This window comes from Crocuta crocuta, unplaced genomic scaffold (genome assembly GCF_008692635.1).
Source record: "Crocuta crocuta isolate KB4526 unplaced genomic scaffold, BGI_CrCroc_1.0 scaffold243, whole genome shotgun sequence".
In the NCBI taxonomy this organism is placed as follows: Eukaryota; Metazoa; Chordata; class Mammalia; order Carnivora; family Hyaenidae; genus Crocuta; species Crocuta crocuta.
In genome coordinates this window covers 4453226-4479759 of record NW_027529596.1, presented here as the reverse complement: position 1 = coordinate 4479759, position 26534 = coordinate 4453226, and the positions used below count along the sequence as shown (strand labels likewise).

At 41.6% G+C, this 26534-nt stretch overlaps 1 pseudogene across 1 annotated transcript in view; it reads left to right on the top strand.

Annotated features, from left to right (window-relative positions):
- Positions 1-1763: 1763 nt before the first annotated feature.
- Positions 1764-26534, top strand: part of LOC144229670 (large ribosomal subunit protein uL11-like) — a 36868-nt pseudogene continuing 12097 nt past the window's right edge. Inside the window, exons 1-5 of the transcript XR_013334551.1 lie at positions 1764-1815; positions 2524-2604; positions 3663-3792; positions 18322-18394; positions 22953-23087. The product of XR_013334551.1 is annotated as a large ribosomal subunit protein uL11-like (transcript). The remainder of the gene's footprint in view (positions 1816-2523; positions 2605-3662; positions 3793-18321; positions 18395-22952; positions 23088-26534) is intronic.

Sequence of the window (26534 nt, the reverse complement as noted above, 5' to 3'; positions counted from 1 at the left end):
TCTCTCTCTCTGACCCTCCCCTGCTCGTGCTGTCTCTCTCTCTCTCTCAAAAATAAATAAAAACATTAAAAAAATTTTTTTTAAATAAATAAAATGCTTTTTTATTTCTTTTGAGAGAAAGAGCTGTCAGCACAGAGACGAACACGGGGAACCGTGAGATCATGACCTGAGCAGAAATCAAGAGTTGGATGCTTAAATGACTGAGCCACCACCTGCCCCAATCATGTAAAATCTTTTTTTAAATTTTTANCACTCAGTGCTCATCCCCACAAGTGTCCTCCTCCATGCCCATCCCCCCCTCCCCCCACATCCATCAGTCCTCAGTTTTTGTCCCTAATTGTAGTTTTAGCCTCCCCAGTCAACACTAGTGAAGTCATCTGCTTAAGAACTCGTGTTCTTCCCCTTAAGGGAAAGTGACCTTGCCTGAAATAATCCTTTTCTTTTGCTAATAACTTCCTTGCCCCAGCTTCCTTCCTATAAAAACCTTTCATTTTTGTACCACTCCTCAGAGCTCCCCTTCTATTTGCTTGATGGGTTCTTGCCTAATTCGTGAATCAGTAAAGCCACTTAGATCTTCAAGTTTACTCAGCTACATTTCTGTTCTTTAAGACAAATATGGAACATTTACTGACACCAATGAGCCAGGCATTGTGCTAAATTATTTTTGATGAAAGGCTTTGTTTAAGCTCAATATTCTTACAACGCACAACCCGTTTTAGCAATGAGGACACTGAGAGGCAGTGGATAAAGAAAGTCCACCTGGTGGGTAAGAGAAAAGATGGAGGCTGAACACTGCCTGCGCATGCCAGGGCCTGGTTTTCATTACAAGCAGCCTGCTGCTCATCAATCCCAGGCACACCGAACACCTTGACCTTCCCCAAACAGACACAGCCGCTCCTGCCCACTGCCTTGTTCCTGGCTGACCCTGAGTTGTCCCTGTGGTGGTCAGGACTCCCTGCCTCATGTAGAGGCCACTTTTAGGCAACAGGCTTGAACAGTGCAAACTTGAGCAGGGCACAAGACCCCCCAGCGGCCACCCAGCTGATACAAACAGACTTACTAAGTGACCCACCTTAAAATAGCCATAGGCCCTAACTGACCAACTACAAGCAGACACAACTACAGAGCAAAACAGCCTCTCAGGTCAAGCAGAAGCTTGCGTCAAGCAATGATTCAAGCATTTAAATTCACTGGTTCACTGCAGCTACAAGATATGGTGGGACCAGCATCAGCTTACACCCCAGAAGCAGAGGAGGTCTGCAGGGGCCCAAGATGAGTTAAATCCCTTTAAAAAGGGGAAGATTTTTGCAGCAAACTGTCAGACTCTTCAGACATGACCCCTGTACGTCTGACCACTTAAGGGCAGCTGCCGCTGAGGGCTCTGCCCCACTGATCTCTGAACAGGACCGAGGTCCTTCCCTGCTTGAACATCATAACAGTGAGTGCTGGGAGGTGAGCTGGGCGGGACGCGCCTCCCCTCCCCTGCACGCCCACCCACCGACTTCGAGTTTGGTTCATTAACTCCCTACATCCTCTCCTATCCTGTTGGCTGTGTGGCTTGTCATATGTTCTGCTCTGTGTGCCTGTAAGAAGCCAGGTTTAATCACATGGTGAAATGTCATTGCGTTTGGAATTCTGAACCTGCTTTATAATTGCGGTGCACTTTGCTTTAAGACGGAATGAAGCTGACTGTGTGGAAAGACACAACTTGTGTGTCTTCACAGCCTGCCCATGACGCACTGTTCCTGAGATTACCAAACAAGGGAAACTCCATACCTTCCCATACATCTTCACATCTCTTTTGCTCTGCCTTGGGTGAGTTCTTTCACTACCTGCACCAACAGCCCCACCTGATCAGGATGCCCCCTCCCCCACCAACCACAACCTCAGCCATCCCGGATGGCGGACCCCCTCGGTCCTCCTGAGTCCACGCCTCTGTGGGAGGTTGCAGGGTGAGGTGCCCAGCTCTTGGATTCACAAACTTCCAAAATCCTAACATTAATCCAAAATTTAATCGGTTAAAATTTTTTCTTTAGCTTTGTTTCTCCCACTAGACCATGCTTTCTTTATGGGGAAGAGCATTATTTTATATCCCTTGAACCTAATACAACCTGGCATTAAGGAGATGTGACTCCCCCATTTTTAAAACACTGCCATGATTCTTAGTTATATATACTGGACGAATCCCAGTGTCCATGGAATGTTCTACAGGATCCTCAAAGATCTAACCACCTGTCTAGCCTCATTTCTTAGGATTCTCCTCCTCCTCCTTCTTCTTCTGCAATGTTTATTTTGGAGAGAGATCATGAACAGGGAAGGGACAGACAAAGAGAGGGAGAGAAGATCCAAAGCAGGCTCTGTGCTGACAGCAGACAGCCCATTGCAGGGCTTGAGCTCACAAACCACGAGCTCAAGACCTGAGCTGAAGTGAGATGCTTAACTGACTGAGCCCCCAGGCGCCCCAGGACAGGACTCTACTTCTTATACCAAAAGCTACAGACAGATTTGATTGATGTTTTGTAGACCTTCCTCATGTGAGACCAGTGATGCAGCTTCTGCAAGTGGCTCTCACTGAAGCCGGGTGTGGCTGAGCCCTAGCACAAGGTAAGCTTAACCTTCAGACTTCTGACGTCAGAATTCCGATCCTCATTAGTCTTCTTCCAAGGACGCTTTGAATTAGCCCAAGACAATCAAACTCCTTGCCTAGATTTGCCCTACAGAGGCCTAGATAAACACCAGCTGGGCATATCTGGCAAAACTTCAAACACTGGAAGCAGAAGTTTGGGGCTGTGAAAAACAGATTTATTTATTTGGATATGGGACTGGTTGGGCCTTTGGGAACTTCTCTAAATCCCAGTGCCATTTTTAGCATCTTTTAGAGACAAACTAATTTAACTGTGTGGCACAGAAATGGAGTCTACGCAGCAAAGTCTGGGATGACGGCTTCCCCTCTGTAACTAGCCTGTGTGGGTGCAGCTGACAGCTGTCCACTTCACCAAGCATTGCTGATTTCAAAACAGTCTTGCCTAGAGCGGGGTCAACCCACTTTTCTCCAAAGGGCCACATAGTAAATATGTTCGGCTTTATGGTCTCTGCCACTGTTCTGCCATGATAGCTCAAAAGCAGCCAGAGTCAATATGTAAATGTCAACGAATGGGCGCGGCTGTGTTCCAATAAAACTTTATTTATGGTCACCAAAATATGAATGTAAAATAATTTTACAAAATATAAAATAATTTTTCACATATCTTGAAAATGTCATTCTTCCTTAGATTGCACGCCCCCAACCGTTTGAAGATGTAAAAGCCATTTTTGGCCGGCAAGCTATACAAAAACAGGTGGTGGGCTGGATTGGGCACACGGGCCCCAGTTTGCTGAGCCTGACCTGGGTTAGTGGCTCTGCTGCAGCATTAATCAACCTCCCTTAAAGGGCTTTAGAGGCAAGACTTGAAGGCCTCATCTATGTCTCTGATTCAGAAAATCTAGAGAGGAGCCTGAACATTTCTAACAGGTTCCCAGGTGATCTGTGGCTATATGACTGACAACCACACACTTTGAAACCCCTGGCCCAGAACTCTAGAACCGCCACTGTCTCCTTTATTTAAGAGCTTGAAGGGTTCGGCTCTGCCAGCAGCCAGTGACTGTTGTGTAATGACTTACAGGTGTCCTTTTGCATCCTGAATCACCCGTGACTGTGGTCCAGAACATCAGTCAGACATCTGTCAGAGATGCCTTGGGGAAAGAGGGAGGCAAGACAAAAAGAATTCACATCCAGGCCAGGCAAAGAACACAGTAAGATGCCGATTCCGGGACAGCCTGAGGCCCTAAGAGGGACAGAGAAGGGACCCCCTAAACGTGGTGTGGGCTTGGGTCTTGGATTGGGTTCTAGGAGCCCCAGCCCCAACAGGAAGGAAGGGATTTCGGAGGGTGTAGTGCTGGGGCTGAACTCCCTTTGATGACCAGTGACAAGAGAAACCAGGGCTGTGAAACAGAATCCGAGGGAGTTTGTTTGTTTTTTTTTTTCCAGTTATGTGTGCTGTATGTTTTACTTTGTGGTTGTTTTCTGTCACCAAAGGGCTTTCGCGGTGGTTTGGGATCCAGGATGCTGGGTGTCTGAATCTCAGAGCGGCCACATGGTTGTGTGACCTGTCCCATCCCTCTTGTGATCTAGACTCCCATTACTACTGTAAGGGGAGAAAATCTTTTCCTCTACTCTTTTTTGTTCAGTTCCTGAGGGCCTGCAAATTCAGCTAACAAAAGATGGATTAACAAAAGATGGATCATTCCTACTTATATGCAAGAGAGTTCACAAAAAAGAAGGTGTGGTTAGATTTGAGGTTTTATGAACCAAAGGAAAGGGTTTGGGCCTCGGGGAATGATAAATTTGCAGTGACTAGGAAATATATGGGGAAACTGGTGGAAGACAGGGGTTATTTTAGTAAGGCTTATTCATGAAAATCCTCTTTCATTTCTGGTGGTAAGAGTTGCTGTCCTCTCCCTGATACAGAGAACAACTTCACAAAGGGAAAAGCTATGCCCTGCCTTTAGGCAGATAAGGGGGAGGCAGAGAATTGTTCCTGCATCTTTTGATTCTCAGTTGCCTTCAGCTCCAAATAATCCTTCTACCAAAGTGGCATATTTGGGGTGGCACATCCAGATCCCCGTAACTACCATCCAGCCTGCTGGAATGAGGATAGTTCCCCCTAGCTGCTCTGTGACTTTACTAAAGTTACTTAAAATTCCCTGAGCCTCAGAGAACTCATGTGTAAAAATGCAGATAAAAATCGCAGCTGCCTCACAGACTTAATGGAGATTTAATGAGTTAGTGTGTAGAATAAGCTCAAAATAATGCCAGACAAAGATTAAGCACGAGCTAAGCATTAGCTACTACTCTCAGGAAGTTGGCTTGCTGAGCGTCCGTGCACTTGACTGCCTCACGAAGCTGTTACCAATGGAGGCTTTATCTTCTATTAGATTTTAGAAATTGCACCTTCTCTCTTCAAAGAGGCTGGCAGTAAGGCTCAGCCGAAAAGACTTCTGACTCTGACAATAGCTTGAAGGATCTTTAAAAGGTGCAAGTCCAGTCAGGCTCCTTCTCCAGCTGACATTCTCCAGGGTTCCCGCTGCTACCACATAAAAGCTCAGCCCCCGACTGACTACAGGGCCTGACGTGGCCCGTGGGAAACAGCAGAATGTGCCACCACAGAATACGCCACTTAGGCATATTGATGTTTTGAAGTGCAGGCACTTGAGAAATAGCAAATGCATGGAAAGGCTTTCTCTGAACTGCCCTCATCGGCCTACGGACAGATTTCCCAAAAAGGATCAACTCCCTGAGAGTTTTATCATCTTGGGAAGACTGAGTCCTCTAATCACAGCAGAGGACACTAGAAGTTCTCACCACGTCAAGATAAGTATAGTCACAGACTGTCCCACCTCCCATCTATCATGGAAGCAGTCAACATCCCTAGAAATTATTCACTCTTCCCTAAGAGGCCTCCACCCTTCTTCCCTTTCTCTATTAAGATGGCATTTAAGCCTGAATTCTAAGCTACCTCAGGAAATTACCCATTTTCCGCTAGGTAGCTCCCATGCGCACATGGGGTACATACGTTGTAGGGGCAAGTTTTCCTTCTTCCCTTCTAGGATCTTCCACTGGTCTATTAAATTTGATGTAAGACAGATTAATAGTAGAAAAACAAATTAAATTTTAATATATACATACAGCAGCCCCATAAACATAGGAGACTCAAAGAAGTGACCAGGGCAGAAAGCTTTCAAATCTTTTAGAAAAAGAAACAATTGGGGCATCTGGGAAGCTCAGTCAGCTAACCGCCTGCCTTCGGCCCAGGCCATGATCTCACAGTTCTTGAGTTCAAGCCCCACATTGGGCTCTGTGCTGACAGCTTGGAGCCTGGAGCCTGCTTTGGATTCTGTGACTCCTTCTCTCTCTGCCTCTCTCCCACTCACACTCTGTCTGTCTCTCAAAAATAAACATTAAAAAATCTTTTAAAAAAGAAAAAAGAAAAAGAAACAATTAATTTGTGAAGAATTGGCAAGGCAGAAGGGTTTGGGCCTGGAGTAGAAAAATTGGTGAAATATTAACACATTTTATTATATGGCCTTGGCTCTAAATTCCCCATCTCTGGTGATAAGTATGCTTTCTACTCTTCTGGTGCAGGGAGGCTACCTTTCCCATGGGAGATTTGTCTCTGCTACCAGGGGAACAAGGAAGGGTCAGAGTATCTTTTTTTTCTCCACCGGCTGGTTCTCAAGTGCCTTTAATTCAAAATAATCAATATGGAGGATGGAGGCTCTATTGTCTGTTAGATTTTAGAAATTGCACCTTCTCCCTTCAAAAAGCTTGGCACTAAGACTCAGTGGGAAGGACTTCTGACTCTGACAATAGCTTGAAGTATCTTTAGATGGTGCGAATCCAGGATGGTATATTTGGGACGACATATTGAGTCCCTACAATGTTACTAAACTTCTTGTTCTTTTCTTAATAATCTGTCTTTTATTACAGGGCTCTCAGTCAAGAACTCAGAATAGTGGAGGGAAATTCATTCACTCCCCCACACCTGTCTCCATCCACTTTTCCAGGCTGGTGGTGTAATCGTTCCCTTCTTTACTTATTACATGTGGCTCATTCTTCCTATTCTCTCCTCTTTCCCTGCCCCAGCCACTCTGGGCATCCTGTACCTTCTCTTTCTAGCCTCTGTCACCACTGGGAGTTAATTCCCATTTGTGAGTTGTGTGTTTCAACGTCTGTCTCCTTCACCAGACTAAATTTAACCAGAGCACATGCTGGATATTCATCACCTCCAAATATCCAACATCTGACACGGTTCCTAGCATCCTGTAGACACTTGGGAAATATGTGTGGAATAAATAAAAGAATAGCAGTGGCCAAGGAAGTCATCAGAAAATGTCCCACAATACAGAACTTGTGGGAGCTGCTTGGTTGGTGAGAAGGCATTGGCAAGCTACATTTACTAACAATTGTTACCGTTCACTGAATGCCTACTGTCCAGTCAATGAGCATTGATTGAGCGCTAGGCATAGCAATGGACACAACAGTCAGAAGGCTCTACCCTCATAAAGCACCAGGCACAGAGGCTCTAATTATTTTGTTATAACTTTGTATTTTGATAGATTTCAAATGTATACCTAAATTACAAAGATTACACAATAATCTTTAACAGGATTAGCCAATTGATTTCATTTTACCCATTTTGAGAAAAGTTCTTTTTTTAATGTTAAACTTTATTAAATAAAGTTAAATACATTTTGGTAAAGGAGAATTTGGGAGTTCAAACAAGTTTCAGTACTTGCTGTGCAATGTTTTCTTCATTTTTGTCCCAAAACATGATTTACTGAGCTCACCGTGTTGCCCATAAAATGGGTGACTACACACTCAGCGTGGTGCCCAAGGAATGAGTTAATGATAGTGAAGTGTGTTTTAATGACTTCGATGAAAGACACTGTGCAAAAGTAAAATACACTTATTCCCCTTCCCCCCTCTTGCAGCTAACAGCTGTGACTGATTTTATTTTTGTTACAAGGATTAGCTTACATTTTCCTTTGCCTGGTTTCCATTTCCCTCGCAGTGGGATCTTGCCCTCATCTCCTGTGTCCCCCCACTGCTGCCAACGGTCACATGCACACCCTCAGCTGCCTGTACAATTGCATCATTTGTGAGCTCCTGTTGTCATGGTAGCGTGAGAGCTTTGGAGGTTGTGTTTTCCTTTATGAGGATTTTTTTGTTCATTCCTCATGTCAGCAGTGAGGCATTCTCAGCTGATTGACAATTCAGATGCCCTTTGGTTAATATTCGAGTCAAATGAAACTCTTTTCACGTCCCTAGCTACCTTTCACCTAACACAGTATCTCACCCAGGACTGGCAGGCCACACGGTGTCGGGAGCTTCTTTTCTCACTGTGGTCAGTGGAAGTGGAGGCCCCCAGAGTTGCATGGTTCACTTTCCTGCAGGCCACATGCTGCTGTCCTATCCAACATTACCCTCACCCCTCAACTGATGGAGGTAGCTTCAGACAATTCACGTTCACTTATTTAGGGTTATTAAAATCTCTTAGGCCTTTTGATATGTATGGCCAAATACTGCTTGGGTATTTCTAAACCCTAAGAAGCTGAGTAACATGCTCTACAGATCCAGAAAATATCAGCTATATCCTCCTGCTGAGAAGGCTCTGGGCTTCCTGGTGAGAGACAACATTTACAATTGTTCATCTTGGTTCATTTTCTTGGGAATAGATTAGCTTCGAATGTGTCAATGCTTTCCAGCAAAAGCTACCAGAAACACACCTACCATTGAACAAGTTGGGTTCACTCCCCATTGTAGTGATGGAGAATGTACACTGTGAGCACCCACACGGTGTCTCACCGAGAGATGGCCTAAAGGTGGTGGTGGTTTTGACTTGTGTTAGGTGATTTGGAGCAGGCTTAAGGAAGAAGACCTTGGGGGAGAGGGGAAGGACTGTGATGGGCATGGAGGAGGGAACTTGTTGGGATGAACACTTGGGTGTTATAGGGAAACCAACTTGACAATAAACTATTTAAGGAAAAAAAAGAAAAAAGAAAACCTCTAAAAATAAATAAATAAGTAAAAAAAAATAAGGAAGAAGACTTTGCTCTGGAGTGGATGCTGTCAGGAAGCAGGGGAAATTCTGTGATTAGGTACCTTAATCTACCTAATCTCTGCGGGAAGAAGAATGCAACAAGGCTGCAGCTCTAGTTGGTAAGGAAGCAGCAGTCATTCATATCAGCCAGAAGGGGATTCTTTGGTCATTTTTGGGGCTTGGACAATGCTCATATTTTTGTCTGAGTTTAGACATGATTATGGAGAGGTCTTGCTTTTCTCTTGATCTGTTATGGACAAAGTCTCAGAATGGCCTTGACTGAGGTTAATGGTCTATGAAATTGGTTATGTTAATCAGGAGGACACTGTGTGTGACTGAGCCCCAGGCCAGCTCCCCAACGTGAGAGGATAGGCTTTTCTCCTTCTCACACAGGAATTCCAGAACTTAAAAAATAACAACTGGAACTTAAAAAATTGTAACCTCATATGTTACTTTTTATTTATACCCTCGTTTACTTCAGAAATAATTCACCGTGATTCTGAAAGATACTGAGTCTCTTCCAGCTTTTCATATATAGGCACTTCAAAACCACAGGTTACAGCTGGAAGAAGGTTTAAAATGGTCTAGTCAGGAGGTTTTGCAAACTTCTCCTTCATCAAGATATTTATGCTAATGTTGGGCATACATAGGATCCACGCTTAATGTAATTCCACCCTGTTCTCCCACTGAAGAATAAACTCAGTTCATTTCAGCATACAGCAGAAATGATTTGCATCATTTAGTACTTCATAAAATTAGGAAATATTGAGGCAATGCCCATGATGGATCCCAAAGCAACCATTTCCCTACCATCTGTTTAGTCTAAAGCCCTTCATTGATGAGAAGACACTAAAGCCAGAGAGGGAGGTTGACGTGCCTGGAGTTACAAGGTTCATCCATTTAAGGACTATGCTAGGGCCGCCCTTCCATCACCATCTTCCCCTGCCATTGGTGGACTCCCCTCCCATGCCTGGTCCCCTTATCTCATCCTTGGACTCCATCTGCTGGCATTGAGCCTACCTCCCCCTATATCCTCCACCTCCCTACACACCCACCTCTTCACCCCCCAACACAAGTTCCCACCCTTCCAGACCGCAGCTTCCACGTAAGTGTGACAGAGTTAGCTGAGCTGCAAAGCTCAGAGTAAAACTATTTTCCCCTCAGGCTGTAATCTTTATAAGGGTAGGGATTTTTCCAACTTGTGTGCTTCATCAGAGACTGCCTTATAGAAAGAGGGCCCTCAATGAGTGATTCTTGCACTTGGTGCCTAGATATTAGGGATGAGGGTGAAGGTGGGAGCAGAGGGTGGTGATCTTCAGAAGGGACTGGGTTTATTCCTAAGACTGCCTGTACGCCAGCCTTCACATTCTTCTCGCCAACTGCCACCTGCAGCTTCGTTTCTGAAATTCACAGACAGTTCACACAAGGTCCAAGATGGCGCTCTGGGTGTTCTTCCTGAACTCTGTCTCCCTGCTTCCTTCCCCTGCCAGCCCTCCGCTATCATAAATGGCTACATTGTCCCTCCAGTGGATCCAGTTAGAAACCTGGATGTCATCCTCCACCTTTGATTTCTCTCTTTTCCCATCCCCACCTCAAATGTGTCAACAGCCTACTGATTTTTCCCACAAAATATGTCTTGAATTCCCCAGTTCCTCTGTCCAATTCCCAGTCGAGCCTGCCACCTCTCCCCTGGGTTCAGCTACAGCTTCTCAGCCATTCTCCTGTCATTCTTACCTCAGGCTATTAGCAACATACCTGAAGATTGACCTTAATATCCGAACTCACTCCCTTACTCGGAATTCTTCCATTCTAATCTTTTCTCCAGCACCCATCAGTCCTGATGGGTCTGGTCCCCACCTGCCTTTCCAAGTAGTTCCCACCCACCTTCCCCTTGTTCACTTTGCCCCAGACCCTTGGCCTGTGTCACCTAGTAAAACAGGGGTCAATCTGATGCCTGCACTGCACCCACACATCCCCTTCCAGCAAGAAGATGCTTCTCTGCCCTAGAAGTATTAAATCCCTATGTAGGTCCACGATTGCCACATTTTCAAATTTTCTCAAAAGAACTCAGAAATCCAGATTTTAAAAGAAATCAGTCTAGGGGCTCCTGGGTGACTCAGTTGGTTGAGCATCTGACTGTTGATCTCAGCTCAGGTCATGAACTCATGGTGGGTGAGATTGAGCCCCATGCTGTCAGCACAGAGGCCCACCTGGGATTCTCTCTCTCCTTCTTTCTCTGCTGGTCCCCTGCTCACTCGCTTTCTTTCTCTGTCTCTCTTTCTCAAAATAAACAAGTAAATATTTAAAAAATAAAGAGAGAAAATAAATCATTCCATTCAAAAACACTGGCACAGAATGGTAATTTCTTTTAAAACCCTGTGTGGACCAAAAGATACTTGTGTATGGGAATGCTGCCCGTGACCATCGACTCATCAGCCTAGGCCACGCCATGCTCTTTCCTGTGACTGAGTTTGCACCAGTCATGGTCTGGAATGCTCCTCCTGCAAGGCTCCTTCCTCTGCTTCCCACCTCAAAGCTACTTGGGATGTGGCCCATGGATTTGGAACAGCTTTGCTCTAAAGTGGGGAGAACTAACATGTAGTTTGCAAACTGTTTGTCATAGGTTTCCAGGAAGAAAAGTACAAAAATTGAGACTAACATTTATAGCAATTTGACAGAGTAACTTTATTTCTCTTGAGCATAATAAGTTGGAGCTTGAATTTAGTGTCAGAGTCAGAAGACATTTTCTGTGAAAGAACAGATAGCAAATACTTTAGATGCGCAGGTTGCATGGACTCTGTCATAACTACTCAACTCTTCTACTGTAGCATAAAGCCATTTGAAAGTGTATTCAAAAGCATGTGAGAATGTACATGAATGGGTGAAAGGGGCTGTCTTCCATAGACCTTTCTTTTGGGCACTGAAATCTGCATTTCACATACTTTTTACATATCATGAAATATTCTTCTTTTTACTTTCTCCAACGATTTAAAGATGTAAAGAAACACTCTTAACTTATGAGCCATAGACAAACAGGGTGTGGGCCTGATTTTGCCAGAAAGCGCAGAGTCTCCCAGCACCTATTCTATGTAATCCTTTTAAACTTTGCTTAGGAGGCAACTTATTTTCATCGTAGTTCACAAGAATGCCCATCCACATCATTGGAAATGAAACCAAAAATACAAAAAACAAGAAAACTATTTCTTGACCATAATACTAGATAATTTAGGAAATACTGCTCTAGGTCTCCAATCTAATCTTAAAGAGGCCTTCTTGGACCACTTTCTCCAAAGTAGTAGTAGTAGTCATCGTCATCGTCATCATAGTAGTAGTCCATCACTGACTAGACAGAAAAAGAAGAGCTCATTTTTCTTCAGGTGTGGTAATGGTTTCATGGCTATGTTTTGGAAGATACATACAAGAATATTTATGAATGAAGTGACATAATGTCTCAGATTTGCTTCCAAGCAACTGGGAATGGAGTAAATGAGTGGGGGTACAGATCAAACAGGATTAACTGGGTCTAGAAGACTATTGAAGCTGTTTGATGGGTATTCATCGCACATCTACATCTTTGTGTGTTGGAAATATCCATAATACCAAGCCACAAAATAGATATTATTCTCCTCATCCCACTTCATCCCAAGTTCGTTATATTTATTTTCTTTATTGACCTTGTCACAATTTTAATATTTTTGAGAGAGAGAGCATGTGAGCAAGGGAGGGGCAGAAAGAGTGGCGGACAGAGGATCTGAAGCGAACTCTGCACTGACAGTGGCTTGCATAGCAGCTAGCCCAATGTGGGGCTCAAACTCACAAACCGTGAGATCATGACCTGAACCAAAGACAGTCGCTCAGCCAACTGAGCCACCCAGGTGCCCCTGAAGTCATCACAATTTTAGATTATCTTGATCTTCATGTATCTTCCCAACGAAATGGAAGATCTTGAAGACACACACAATTTATGGGTTGTTTACCTGTGCTTTCTCATATTCTTTGAAAGAATGGATAAATAAGAGAAAATGTGAGGTGGCAGTAAGAAAAGCTGATCTTGGCAAACTGAAAAGTAAGCTAGCAAGACATCTACCAAGGAGAAAAGTTTTGGTATAAGTTGGTGCTGGAAATGCAACCCAGAAATAGCAAGCTGTGACCAGAGTTTCATTCCATTTTACAGGATGGATCCAGATGCCATTTGGCTGAGTGTCTATATATTTTTAATTCAGTTTTAAAATGTAATCAATGGGGCACCTGGGTGGCTCAGTCAGTTAAGTGTCCGACTTCGGCTCAGGTCATGATCTCATGGTTAGTGGGTTCGAGCGCCACTTCGGACTCTGTGCTGACAGCTCAGAGCCTGGAGCCTGTCTTCAGATTCTGTATCTCCCTCTCTCTCTGACCCTCCCCTGCTCACGCTGTCTCTCTCTCTCTCCTAGAAATAAATTTAAAAAAAAAAACATTAAAAAAAAAATAAAACATTAAAAATTTTTTTTACAATGTAAACAAGACCTCAGAAATAATTCTATCATGTTTATCTCAACCGTATTATTTTCCTCTTAATTTTCTGTAATGTATTTTAAACCTTTATAATGATTACATCTTTTGCCTTTCTGAAGAGTTACAAATATTATGACCTGAAAATAACTCTTTCCTTGACCTTTTAAAGGAGTTGGTGATGGTTTTATTTAAGAAGCCCCCAAGCGGCACCTGAGTGGCTTAGTCGGTTAAGCATCCAACTTTTGGTTTCAGCTCAGGTCATGATCTAATGAGTTTGTGAGTTTGAGCTCCACATCAGACTCTGTGCTGACAGTATGGAGCCTGCTTGGGATTTTCTCTCTCTCTCTCTGCCCTTTCCCTGCTTATGCATGCTCACTCTCTCAAAATAAATAAATAAACTTAAAAAAGAAAAGAAAAGAAAGTTCCGAGAGACTACAGAACAGCAGAGTTGGCAGGAGGCAGGGGAGCATATGTTAGAAAGGGACAAGACAGATATAAAACCGGGCGCCAAGTTCCCAGAGAGTGAAGAGACTATCCTGTGTCCTTCAAGGCTGCTGAAAACTACCTGCATCAGGATCAACTGGTTCAAATGGCAGATTCCAGGCCCCAAACTAGACCTACAAATCTAAACGAGCCAGGGATGGTAGCAACAACAGGTATCTTAGTCTGTTCGGACTACTTTAACAAAATACCACAGATTGGGGGGCTTAAGTAACAAATAGGTATTTCTCACAGTTCTGAAGCCTGGGAAATCCCATGATGTGAGTACTAGTCAACTTGGTTTCTGGTGTGGGTTTTCTTCTTGGCTTATAGACATCCATGTTCTTGCTGTGTCCTTACATGGGGGGCTGGCGGCAGGCAGAGCAGTCCCTCTGGTGTCTTGTAAAAGTGCTAATTCCATCATGGACCCCACCCTCATGACCTCAACTAAACCTAATCATGCCATAGGCTCAATGGGGTTCAGGACATGCTACCCATAAATATGGTAATTCGGCTTATTAAATATTTTAAGCTCAAGGAGTCTGAGAAAACTGCAGAAACAGGAAGCTCACTCTCACCCTAGACAATCTGGAAATCTAACATGTATTCCAGATGATTCTAGAGTTTGAGAACTCTTGAATTAGGGCATCACTAAGCCTCTCTGCCTCTGTCTTTCTCTCAAACTCCTCTCTCTCTGTCAATAATAACATTTCATGGGAGTTTACAATGGGCCCTGTCATTTCCTAAGAACCTCTACCTACTTCTTCCCACAATTACTCTGTGAAGAAAGTACTATTATCCCCTTTCACCGATGAAAAGAAATGGAAGCAAAGAAATTTAAATGTCTTGCCCAAGGTCACACAGGAAATTGTGTGAGTCAGGATACAGACCCGGGTATCCATCTGGCTGCAAGTACTAAAATCTTGCTGGTCCTTTTCTGTGAACTGCTCTCTGTTTGGAAGACTAAACGAGTTCCCTTTTCAAAACCATAAAGGAGTCTCCAGGTCAAAGTGTCTGTGTCACGGTAAATGAGACAGAGACAGAAGTCTCTCATCCTTCTTGCCCTGGAAAGGTATTACTCAGCACAACCAAATTGTTATAAATCTTTTCAAGGCAGGCAAGTGACCTCATTTTGTTAGGTCAGGCCTTCCTTTAATAAGCAAAGGAAAATAAATCCATATAGTTTATAAGATTTTTTAACCAAGGAAATGCAATCAAATCCAGGGAAAGTCAAGCTTGGAATGAAATTTATCCAGATAATTCCATCAGGCCTTTGTAACTTCCTTACCTATTTACAAATTCTGCCAATTTTTATATTTTTCTAGCCTTACACTATAGCATATTTTCCTCCAGTTTCCTTTAAACAATCCATTCTCTTAAAAAATATTATAAACTCTGAGAGCAGGGATCTTTGCTGTATAATCAAGGAAGCATAGACAAAATTAACACTATTGGGCACCCTGTCTGTCCAGGTACCTTGCCATGTACTTGGCATCTAGGATTTTATTTAATCTTCACATCCACCTGAGAGGCTGGGTGCTGTTGGAGGAATACTATGGGCACTCGGGCACTTGGTTTCTGATGAGAGTGTACTTCTTGGCTCATAAACATCCACATTCTTGCTGTGTCCTCACAGCAAGCCTCCTCAGCTTCATGATCCTGGCCTTTACCTATCTGTGACCCAGTGGATGGCTACCTCTCATTGACAATTTCATTCACACATGACCAATGAGAAACACCAATGATCATGAACACCTTTAAAAAAGAAGCACCATAGGGGCACCTGGATGGCGTAGTCGGTTAAGCGTTCTGACTTTGGCTCAGGTCATGATCTCATGGTTCGTGGCTTCAAGCCCCACGTCAGGCTCTGTGCTGACAGCTAGTTCAGAGCCTGGAATCTGTTTCAGATTCTGTGTCTCCTTCTCTCTCTGATCCTCCCCTGTTCATGCTCTCTCTCTCTCTCTCTCTCTCTCACAAATAAATTAAAAAACTTAAAAAAAAAATAAAAAGAAGCACCATCAACTGACCAATGTGATCAGCACATTTCCTCCCTAGAAACTAATTCACATGAGAGGCCAAGTTATAATCAGACAGTTGCTTGATGAACTTGAAGACAAAACAAGACAAATTATGTGATTATTAAGCTCCAGAGCTAACAGCCTCAAGAATTCATTCAAAGAGTTTAATTCCCAAACATACAGTGTGATTTGCCCTCCAAATAATGCTGATGTCACATGACACATTCTTTTTTCTCCTTTTCCTAAACTCTACATCAGGAATTCTACTTACTTATTTGAGGGAGGGAGAGAGAGAGAGAGAGAGAGAGAGAATGTGAGTTGGGAGGGGGCAAAGGGCAAAGGGGTGGAGGGAGAGACAGACAGAATCTTAAGCAGGCTCTAAACTCGAGCCCACTACTCTGTGATCATAACCTGAGCTGAAATCAAGAGCTGGATGCTCAACCGATTGAGCCACTCAGGTGCCCCTGCATCGGGAATTCTTAATCTGATAGAGGAGCTGCCAAAAAGCGCATGCAAAACTGGTCCATGTTTCCTATATCCATGAGTTCATACAATTCATTGAAGTTTAAATATTATATATACATATATAATTTATAAAAATTAGTAATATAATCTAAATCCACTGTAACTGATTCTAGTTTTTCAAAGAATATTTATACCAATAAAAAGATTCATTCATATGTATATTTACATTTTCAAGGCTATATACAATATATTGTTCAGTACTTTTTCCCAAAATGTATATATTCCTCAGACATGTTTTTACCATTCTTCCTAGCAACTGCACAATATACCAAAAAAATGGTGTATCGTTGTTTTTATTTACCCATGTCTCTGTTTATGGTGAATTACATTGTTATCATTCTTCATGCTGTTTCTCCAAAGAGCCAAACACCCTTGCCGCACACCTTCCCCTGGGCAGTGCCCTCATGCCCTCGGTTGCTTCAAAGAAACCCTTCCTGGCCTCAGTAGCCCATTCCTCACCTGCTTCCCCCTGACTTGCTTTCTATTCATAGGGTCGTTTTTTCCATCACTTCTTAAAGCAACCTGAAATTATGGTAGTTATCTATGTTTCTTCTCCGTCTTGGTTTGAAAACAATTTTCCCCTCCCTTTGTGCCTAGAAGTGAGCCTAGTCCAGGGCTGATGCTCACAAAGTATCTGTTGAATACATTCCTGTCTGATTTGCACACTTTCATACAAATATTCCAGGGCTCCTATAACTGGGATGATTTGTGTATAAGAAAGTTCCTTCAAAATTTGGACAGGTGCTACCAAATTATCCTCCTAAACTGTTACACGAATTTACACTGCTTTAAAATGTATGAGATTATTTCCCATGTATCCATCCTAACAGTAAATATCTCAACCTTCCCCCCCCGCCAATATCACATGTATTTGATATCATATTACATTTCCCTTCTAGTAAGAGGAAAATATTCCTCTAGTAAGAGGAAAATGATTAGGCTTGAGTAAATAACTTTCTTTTAAGTTCTTATTTAAATTCCAGTTAGTTAACAGTGTAATACTAGTTTCAAGGTGTACAATTTAGTGATCCAACACTTATATCCAACACCCAGTGCTCATCATGACAAGTGTACCCCTTACCCATCACCTGTTTCACCCATTACCCCCTCCACCTCCCCTCCAGTAACCAGCAATTTGTTCTCTATAGTTAAGAGGAAGGTAAATAACTTTAAAGTATATTGATTATTAATCTTTTTAGGTTTTTACTTTTATTCCATTTAATATGCAGTGTTATATTAGTTTCATGGGCACAATGTGGTGATGATTATCAATCTTTTGTCATTTGTGACTTGCCTGTTCCACTCTCTTGCATTCTGCAAGGAGTCTCTGAATCAAAGGGTTAATTAACAACTATTTGTCATTTATCAATTTTAGACATGTTAATTCCATTATCTAAAGATGTAAAAATAGAAATTAAAAAAAAAAAACAAAAACAGAGGAGATAGTGGTGGCACAGCTTGTTCCTTACTATGGCCAGAGTGATTCTAAGTGCTTTACCTGTATTACCTCATTTAATCCTCTCAGTAAGGCCTTTGATGCAAGTGCACTGTTGGCCCATGTCACAGGTGAGGGAAGAGGTAGACTTCAAGTGACTAGAGCATACTGGAGAGGGGCAGTCTTGCCAGTGACATCACTATGTGGTCTTTATTCCTGGGGGTTCTCTCTGGAACTTCTCTCTTCCAGATAACTTCCCTACAGATAACTGATCTTGCCTATTTGCATGTGGATCTTTCCAAATCTCATGATCAGGTTTTACAGATGAGAAAACCCCGAAAAAGAGATTAGGTAACTCTCCCAGGGCCACAGTGCCAGGAACATCTTTTGAAACTCCATCTGTCTAATTATAAAGCACAGGCTCTTTCCAGGGCATTTCAGCCACCAGGACCGTGGTTGGCCAAGGTCTTTGCTCAAAACATGCTGTTGAGTTGGTTTTACCAGAGCTGAAACAGAATGGGCACAGATCCACTGTAATCAGGGCACTTCTCCAATCAGTAGAAGAGAAACAGAGTGATCATACTGCCCAGGACTGTCCAGACACTAGACCTTGGCTCATGTGACTTGATCCATCTGCCTTGAGAAGCTCTGACCTTGAGGAAGCTTGGTGGGTAACAGACAGTAAGCAGTTTCCCAGTGAAGTAACAACTACCCACTTAGAATCTCATTGCAGGCTTTGGGACCAGCATGCAGAGATGGAGCAGGGGACAGACCTGGGGGAATGACACAGCTAGGATTACATATTTGTAAGTATGAAATCACATAAGTTTTGAAAAAGACTTTTTCTTCATTATTATAACAAAAGTAAAAAACAAGCAAAACGCCTTTACTATTGTGTTTTACTTCCTCTTCCCCCATAATATCTTGATCTTGATGGTAAGCCATGTGAATTAAAAAACAAAACAAAACAAAACAAAAAACCTGAGGTCAACTGGGAATAGGTATAGAGCTATTTGACTTATTAGCCACTGTGTGATTGGGGGGAGGGGGATGGGGGATCAGGGGAGGGGAAGATTGACTCATGCACTAAAGCCAACAAGGAATAAAAGTCTTGACTCACAGGGGAACAATCATTCTTCTTTTTAATATATTATTAATACCAATATCTAAATATAAGATTAGATGTAATTCTTTTGAAAAACCTAAACAAAAGAATAGCAATAGTACCTTAAAATGTGGCAATGCTATTATTCTAAGAACTTAATAAGTATTATTTCATTTCATCTTTGCAATAACCACTTTCTAGATGGCATCAAGATCTGCTGTTTTCCCAAATATTTGTTGAGCACCCCAGGATCTGCCCATTGACATGAGGTCTCAGGAAAAGAAAGGCAATCTTTGTCCTTGAAGACCATAGAGTGTTGTTAAGGAGTTAAAGTATGATCATGCTCCGTGCAAGTCAGACTATCTGTGCTGAAGGATGGATTATTTAATAAATGCATCTGAGACATGGAGCTTGCCATTTGGAATAAAAGGGAACAATGAGCCCTAAGCCAAATCTTACATTAAAATAAATTCCAGATGGATCAAATATTTTAATGTAAAAACAATGAAACTATAATATACTAACTGTAATATACTATGATATACTAACTGTAATATACTAACTGTGATATAGTAACTGTGATATACTAACTGTGATATAGTAACTGTGATATAGTAACTGCAATATACTAACTGTGGTATAGTAACTGTGATATACTGTGATATGCTAACTGATATGCTAATTGTGATATAGTAACTGTGACATACTANCTGTGATATACTAACTGCGATATACTAACTGCGATATAGTAACTGTGATATAGTAACTGCAATATACTCACTGCGGTATAGTAACTGTGATATACTAACTGCGATATACTAACTGTGATATACTAACTGTGATATAGTAACTGTGATATAGTAACTGCAATATACTAACTGTGGTATAGTAACTGTGATATACTGTGATATGCTAACTGAGATATGCTAATTGTGATATAGTAACTGTGATATACTAACTGCGATATACTAACTGCAATATACTAACTGTGATATAGTAACTGTGATATACTAACTGTGATATACTGTGATATACTAACTGTGAAATACTGTGATATACTGTTATATACTAACTGTGATATACTAACTGTGATATATTAAATGTAATATACTAGAAGAAAACAAAGTGTGGGTGTATAATTTGACAGCCTTGGCCTGGAGACCATGTTTCTCATCACGACACAAATCCCAGAGGTCATAAAGGAAAAGAGTACTCATCTTGACCACATAAAAAATGAAAATACAAATTTCTAGGTAATCAACCTATAATTATAATCAAAGGGAGAACTGAGGAGAAAAAATACTTGTAACTCCTATGGCCACCTGCTGATTTCCCTGATAAACAAAAAGATCTTGTATCTTAATAGAAAAAATTTAAAAATTAAGATCGTCTTAGTTGGCAAGAGGGGAAACCTATAAGACCCGTGGACACCAAAATGTTTAACAATGATTGTAGAAATTAATTTGAAACAATGCAGATTTCTTTTCATGTAATAGATGAGTAAACATTTTTAAAGCTTGATATTATCCAGTGTTGATTATGCTGTGATGGAATGGGTACCTTCAGTGGGAATATAAACTGGTAAAGCCAGCACCCCTTTACACATGAGCAAGAGAGGCCTCTTTGTAATTTAGAAGACCCCATTCAGACCTTGATCTGCTGCAGACCTCCCCATTGAGGGGAAGACTATAGCATTAAGACACTCACTCCCCCACCCCTTCTAGATCTTTCTCCAGACATCTAGGGCCCTGCACTTCTCTGTGAAAGTGGCTCGATGTCCACGTCAGGACCACACAGGACTCTTCTTTCCTTAGACCATTTTCTCAAAGGAAGATGGTGCTTCTGGTGTGTGCCTCTTTGGCCTGGAGAGGTAGCCAATAGATGGCTGATTTCAAGGCTACGAATAAAGCTTGGATATGAAGCTTGAAGCTGATGTGTTCACACGAGGCACAAGAAACTCTGCCTTGTAGAGTCAAACCAGGGGTGGGAGGAGAAGATGGTCCATGGGCTGTGGACTTGCTCAGAAGATCCAGGCTAGAACTTCAGGTGTCTGAAAATTCTACATTTGCAACTGGACTTCTAGTTAATAATGAAGGTGTATTTGCCAAGATAGGAGGATAGAACATGTGTCGCTTGATTTAAGTACTTACACATGTTATATGCACATCTTCCTTTCTGTTCTGGGCTCCACAAGTGTTAGGGTAGGTCTGGATATAATCATGTGGAAAACAATACTTGGTAAAAACGTTTAAACTTTACAAATGTTCATATTTGTTCACCCAGAAATTCCCTGTCCAGAAACTTCCAATGTAGAAATACAAGTCATATAAGTACTCACAAATTTTAAGTACAAAGATGTTAACATCTTCATAATTATAATAATAATAATAGTAACAAAATGTGCCAAGCACTCTGCTGAGCACTTTAAATATTACCACTGAATCCCCACAACTAGATGAGATTAATACTATTATCTCTGTTTCATAGAAAAGAAAATTAAATAGAGTACCCAGACGATGCTCAACATCACTCATCATCAGGGAAATACAAATCAAAACCACACTGAGATATCACCTCATGCTGGTCAGAGTGGCTAAAATGAACAAATTAGGAGACTCTAGATGCTGGTGAGGATGTGGAGAAACGGGCACCCTCCTACACTGTTGGTGGGAATGTAAACTGGGGCAGCCCCTCTGGAAAACAGTGTGGAGGTTCCTCAAAAAATGAACAATAGAACTCCCCTATGACCCAGCAATAGCAGTGCTAGGAATTTACCCAAGGGATACAGGAGTGCTGATGCATAGGGGCACATGGACCCCAATGTTCATAGCAGCACTCTCAACAATAGCCAAAACATGGAAAGAGCCTAAGTGTCCATCAACGGACGAATGGATCAAGAAGATGTGGTTTATCTATATGATGGAATACTACATGGCAATGAGAAAGAATGAAATCTGGCCATGTGTAGCAACGTGGATGGAACTTGAGGGTGTTATGCTAAGTGAAATAAGGCAGAGAAGGACTGATACCATATGTTTTCACTCATATGTGGAACAGGAGAAACTTAACAGGGGACCATAGGGGAGGGGAAGGGGAAATATAGTTAAGGAGATGGAGGGAGGCAAACCACAAGAAACTCTTAAATAGTGAAAACAAACTGAGGCTTGATGGGGGGTGGGGGAGAAGGGAAAATGGGTGATGGACATGGAGGAGGGCACTTGTGGGGATGAGCACTGGGTGTTATATGGAAACCAACTTGACAATAAACTATTTAAGGAAAAAAAATTTTTAATTAAAATTTAAAATTTAAAAATTTAAAAATTTTAAATTTTTAAAATAAAATATCTTTTCTTCTGAAATAAATAAATAGATAGATAGACAGACAGACAGACAGACAGATAGGTAGATAGATAGATAACCCAGTTAGCATTCAGTTAACTTATAAGTGGCAGAGCTGAGGAGTCAAGATTTTTCTTTCAACTTCTAATTATGGTGTCTTTCAAATTTAAAAACATTATAAAAATGTGTCTTTTGCACTATTTCTTTTAAAAAGTTAGTGAGACAGGATAAAACGAATACCGTATGATCTCACTTACATGTAGAATCTAAAAAAACCCAAACTCGGGTACAGAGTACAGATTAGTAGGGAAGGGTGTGGGGGTGGTGAAGCGGGTCAATGATACAAACTTCCAGTAGTAGGATAAATAAGTTTCAGGGATATAATGTAGCAACGTGACTACAGTTAATGGCACTGTATTATATATTGAAAGTTGCTAAGGGAATCAACCTTAAAAGTTCTTATCCCAAGAAACAATTGTTTAATTGTGTGGGAACGGGTGTAACTACATTTATTGTGGTGATCATTTTGCAATAGATACATCTATCAAATCATTATGTCGTACACCTTAAACTAATACAACATTGTACATAAATTATCTCAGAGAAGTACACAATGAAAAAATAAATTGAAGACATTGCACAATAAACACATAACTATTCACCACCAAGTTTCAACATTTTACCACAATGACTTTATGAACACATTTTTCTAATTTGCTCAATCATTTCAGAGTCCACTGAAGACACATAAACCTACATATATACAACAAAATTATATTGTCCGACACAACAATACCATCATCACACCTAAGAAAATTCACGATTTACTATATATCACCTAATACAAAACTATATTCAGATTTCCATAACTCTTCCCCCAAATGTCTTACAGTTGTCTTCTATTTTTTTTTCTAAACCAGGATCTAGCATGAGTTACTGATGCCCCGCCTGCCAGATTCCGAGGAAACATATCTTGAACAAAGCTGGATTGACTGACACTTTGCAATGGGTGTGGGGCAGGGAAGAGCCTGGTGGAAGGCGGAAAATGCTTCTTGGTAAGAGTCAGGGTGTGGCTTTGTTCTGGATTGCGCGCTGTCAAAAAGGAAAGGCAATTCTGTGACTTCCTTAGTGTTTTTCTGGAAACGGGGATACAAAGCAGGGACGGGAAACGTTCCGCCATTTTTGTGGTTTGGACAATGTTCTTGTTTTTGTCTGTCCTTACGATTACAGAGTGGTCTGGTTTTTGTCTTGCTCCAGCCTGGTCACAGAGTCACCTGATTTGTGGTGTTGTGTGAGGTTGTTTATGTTCAGTTTGAGAACTCCAGGGCCTCGTTGTTAGTGGGTTCTTTCTCTGAGTTCACACCATATTGGGTTGTTACACCTTCTTTGTTCTGTTAACCTAATACATCCCTCCCACTTTTTAAAAAATTGTAACTTTTTGAAACCTAGTCCAGTCATCTTGTAGAAAGTCTTACATTCTGGATCAGTCTGATTACTTCTTTGTGACGGCATTTCGTTTGTTCCTGTAAATTGGGAAATAGGTCTAAGGGCTCGGTAAGACTTAAACTTTTTGAGTAAAAGCCTTTACAGGTGATGCCATGAGGCTAATACATGCTGTGAGGAGACACATAATATTAGATCACCTCCTGATTAGTGACGTTGCTTGACAACCTGAGTAAAGTGTGGCAGTAAACTTCTCGATTACAAACATACATTAGTGAGCCTGCGGGATAATATTGGTACTCCGCAAACATCCTCCTCCCCAGGGCCCTCCTTCAGGCTTTCTGATTATCCTTACTGACTCAATTATTTCCTCAGGGATTGCAAAGTGGTTATTTTCTATTCAGCTGTTCCTTCCACATTTATGAAGTGGCATTTTTCTCTAAAGAATGTTCCCTTATCATCTGGGGATGAGCTGCAGCTCCTCCCAAAAAAAGGATTTGTGAATTCTTAGTGATACCAGATATGGAAGGAGAATGATTCCAGAACGGAAGGAGAAAAACACTCATTGGTCATGATCGGAGGATACTGATATGGCTAAAATTCAACATGGAGTTGGGGGGAGGGTGGGAAATGATGAAGCACTTTTTCTCTGAGAAGTGTCCTTTCTGTGGAGAATGGGAAATCAGGGGAACTGACAGCAGCCAGCTTATCACTGCCTCCAGAAACACATAGCACACACAAGAATTCATACTGTTTCCAGTTCAAATATTGATAAATTTATCTTCCAACACACATTATTATTTAAATTATTTTATTTAAAATTATAGGGGCACCTGGGTGGCTCAGTCAGTTAAGTATCCAACTTCGGCTCAGGTCATGATCTTGTACTCCGTGAGTTCAAGCCCCGCATCGGGCTCTGTGTTGACAGATCAGAGCCTGGAGCCTGGTTCAGATTCAGTGTTTTCCTCTCTCTCTGCCTCTCTCCCACTCACACTTTGTCTCTATCGGTCTCTCTCTTAAAAATAAACTTTAGGTGCACCTGGGTGGCTCAATAGGTCAGGTATCCAACTTGGGTTCAGGTCATGATCTCATGGTTAGTGGGTTCAAGCCCCACATCGGGCTCTGTGCTGACAGCTAGCTCAGAGCCTGGAGACTGTCTTTGGATTCTGTATCTCTCTCTCTGACCCTCCCCTGCTCACACTATATCTGTCTCGCTTTCTCTCAAAAATAAGCAAAACATTAAAAAAATTAAAAAGTAATAAACCTAAATTTTTAAAAAAATTATAAATCAGTATTACTACCACCAATAGAACTGTATTATTTATATTTAACTGTTATATTGTTTAAGTGTAGTGTATTTTTAAACTTTAGAGTATGATTACTAAAAATATGCTGTCAGATTACTGTTTTCAAAAATACTCAATCCTTTTTGAGTATTTTCCCTGTGATTATGTTAAAAACTTGATATGTTAGGTTTATTTGTTCCCATACTTTTTAGTTTTACACTTTGTTTTTATTTCTCTTTGATGTATTTTCACAATTTTTGAATATATGAAACATTTACATTATTTGAAAGTTAAAAATCTATGAAAAATATGCTCAGGAAAGTCCTACATCCATCTCTGTCCCTTACACTTCATGGCCAAAACTCATATTTTTTGAGACAATAGGTAAATTAGGTTCTTTCCCTGAGTTTTAGGTGAAACCAAGGTACAGATGATAATTGTATTAATATGGGTATGATATTGGGGTTAGGTAAGAATAAAATGACATTTAAAAAGAGATAAAGATTTTACAAATCAGTACATATAGAATGATCATCAAAAATATGATAAACTTAGGGCACCTGGGTGGCTCAGTCAATTGAGAGTCCAACTTTGGCTCAGGTCATGATCTCACGGGTTGTGAGTTCGAGCCCCACGTCGGGCTCTGTGCTGACAGCTAGCTCAGAGCCTGGAGCCTGTTTCAGATTCTGTGTCTCCCTCTCTCTCTGCCTCTCCCCTGCTCACACTCTGTCTCTTTCCTTCTCTCAAAAATAAATAAACATTAAAAAAAAAAAAATACGGGGGCGCCTGGGTGGCTCAGTCGGTTGAGCGTCCGACTTGGCTCAGGTCATGATCTCACAGCTTGTGGGTTCGAGCCCCACCCACGTTGGGCTCTGTGCTGACAGCTCAGAGCCTGGAGCCTGCTTCTGATTCTGTGTCTCCTTCTCTCTTTCTCTCTCTGACCCTCCCCTGCTCACGTTGTCTCTCTCTCTCTCTCAGAAATAAAGAAAATATTTAAAAAAATAAAAAAAGAAAGAAAGAAATACGATAAACTTGTCTCCCTGTCCCATTGTCTGATACTAACCTCTTCTCTAAAAGAAATCTTCAAAGATCTGGAAGTTGTATTGTATCTTACTTCCTGAAAGTTGCTGATTGAAACCCAAACATTATATAAAAGATCCAATGCCCCAATTCTCCACCTTTAAGAAGCAAAGATCTCCCCTCCTCATTCCGGTTAACCTTGTCGAGAAAAATTAACTTGTTCTTACAGGATTTTTTCACTGACAAAAGTCTCTCAGAAACTTTCTATCATTAGTTCTCAGGCGAATCACATGAAATAAGCCATAGGTTGCAAATTAATTGCCTTAAGGTCACACGTGGCCCATAACTGTTTTATTTGATTCAAAATGTTTTTGACTATTTTCATTAGGTGCTGTGATTTAGAAACAAAGGGATTTCTTATTTCAGTCCAGATATCTAGGTTCTCCAGAAAAGTTGGAAGATTTGATGCAGGGATCTAGGATTGCAGGTTGAAACTGGGTGGAGCCGTAAAGCCTGTGACCCCTTTAGGTAGGACATGTCCCAAGCCAGACTTTGTTACCATCTTGACTGTAGCTAAGGACATTTGAGTGTGCAGTTCTGAGTTCAAATGTCTCCCCTGAGATGTCCCAGACTGAGAAGAACTCTCCTCAAGGCTTGTTCCCCCTCTACTGTTCAAATCCGCAGACTCTCCATGGCTTTCTAGCCATGTCAATGGACTTCAACTCAGTCAAGCTCCCTGTAGCAAGTGCTGCC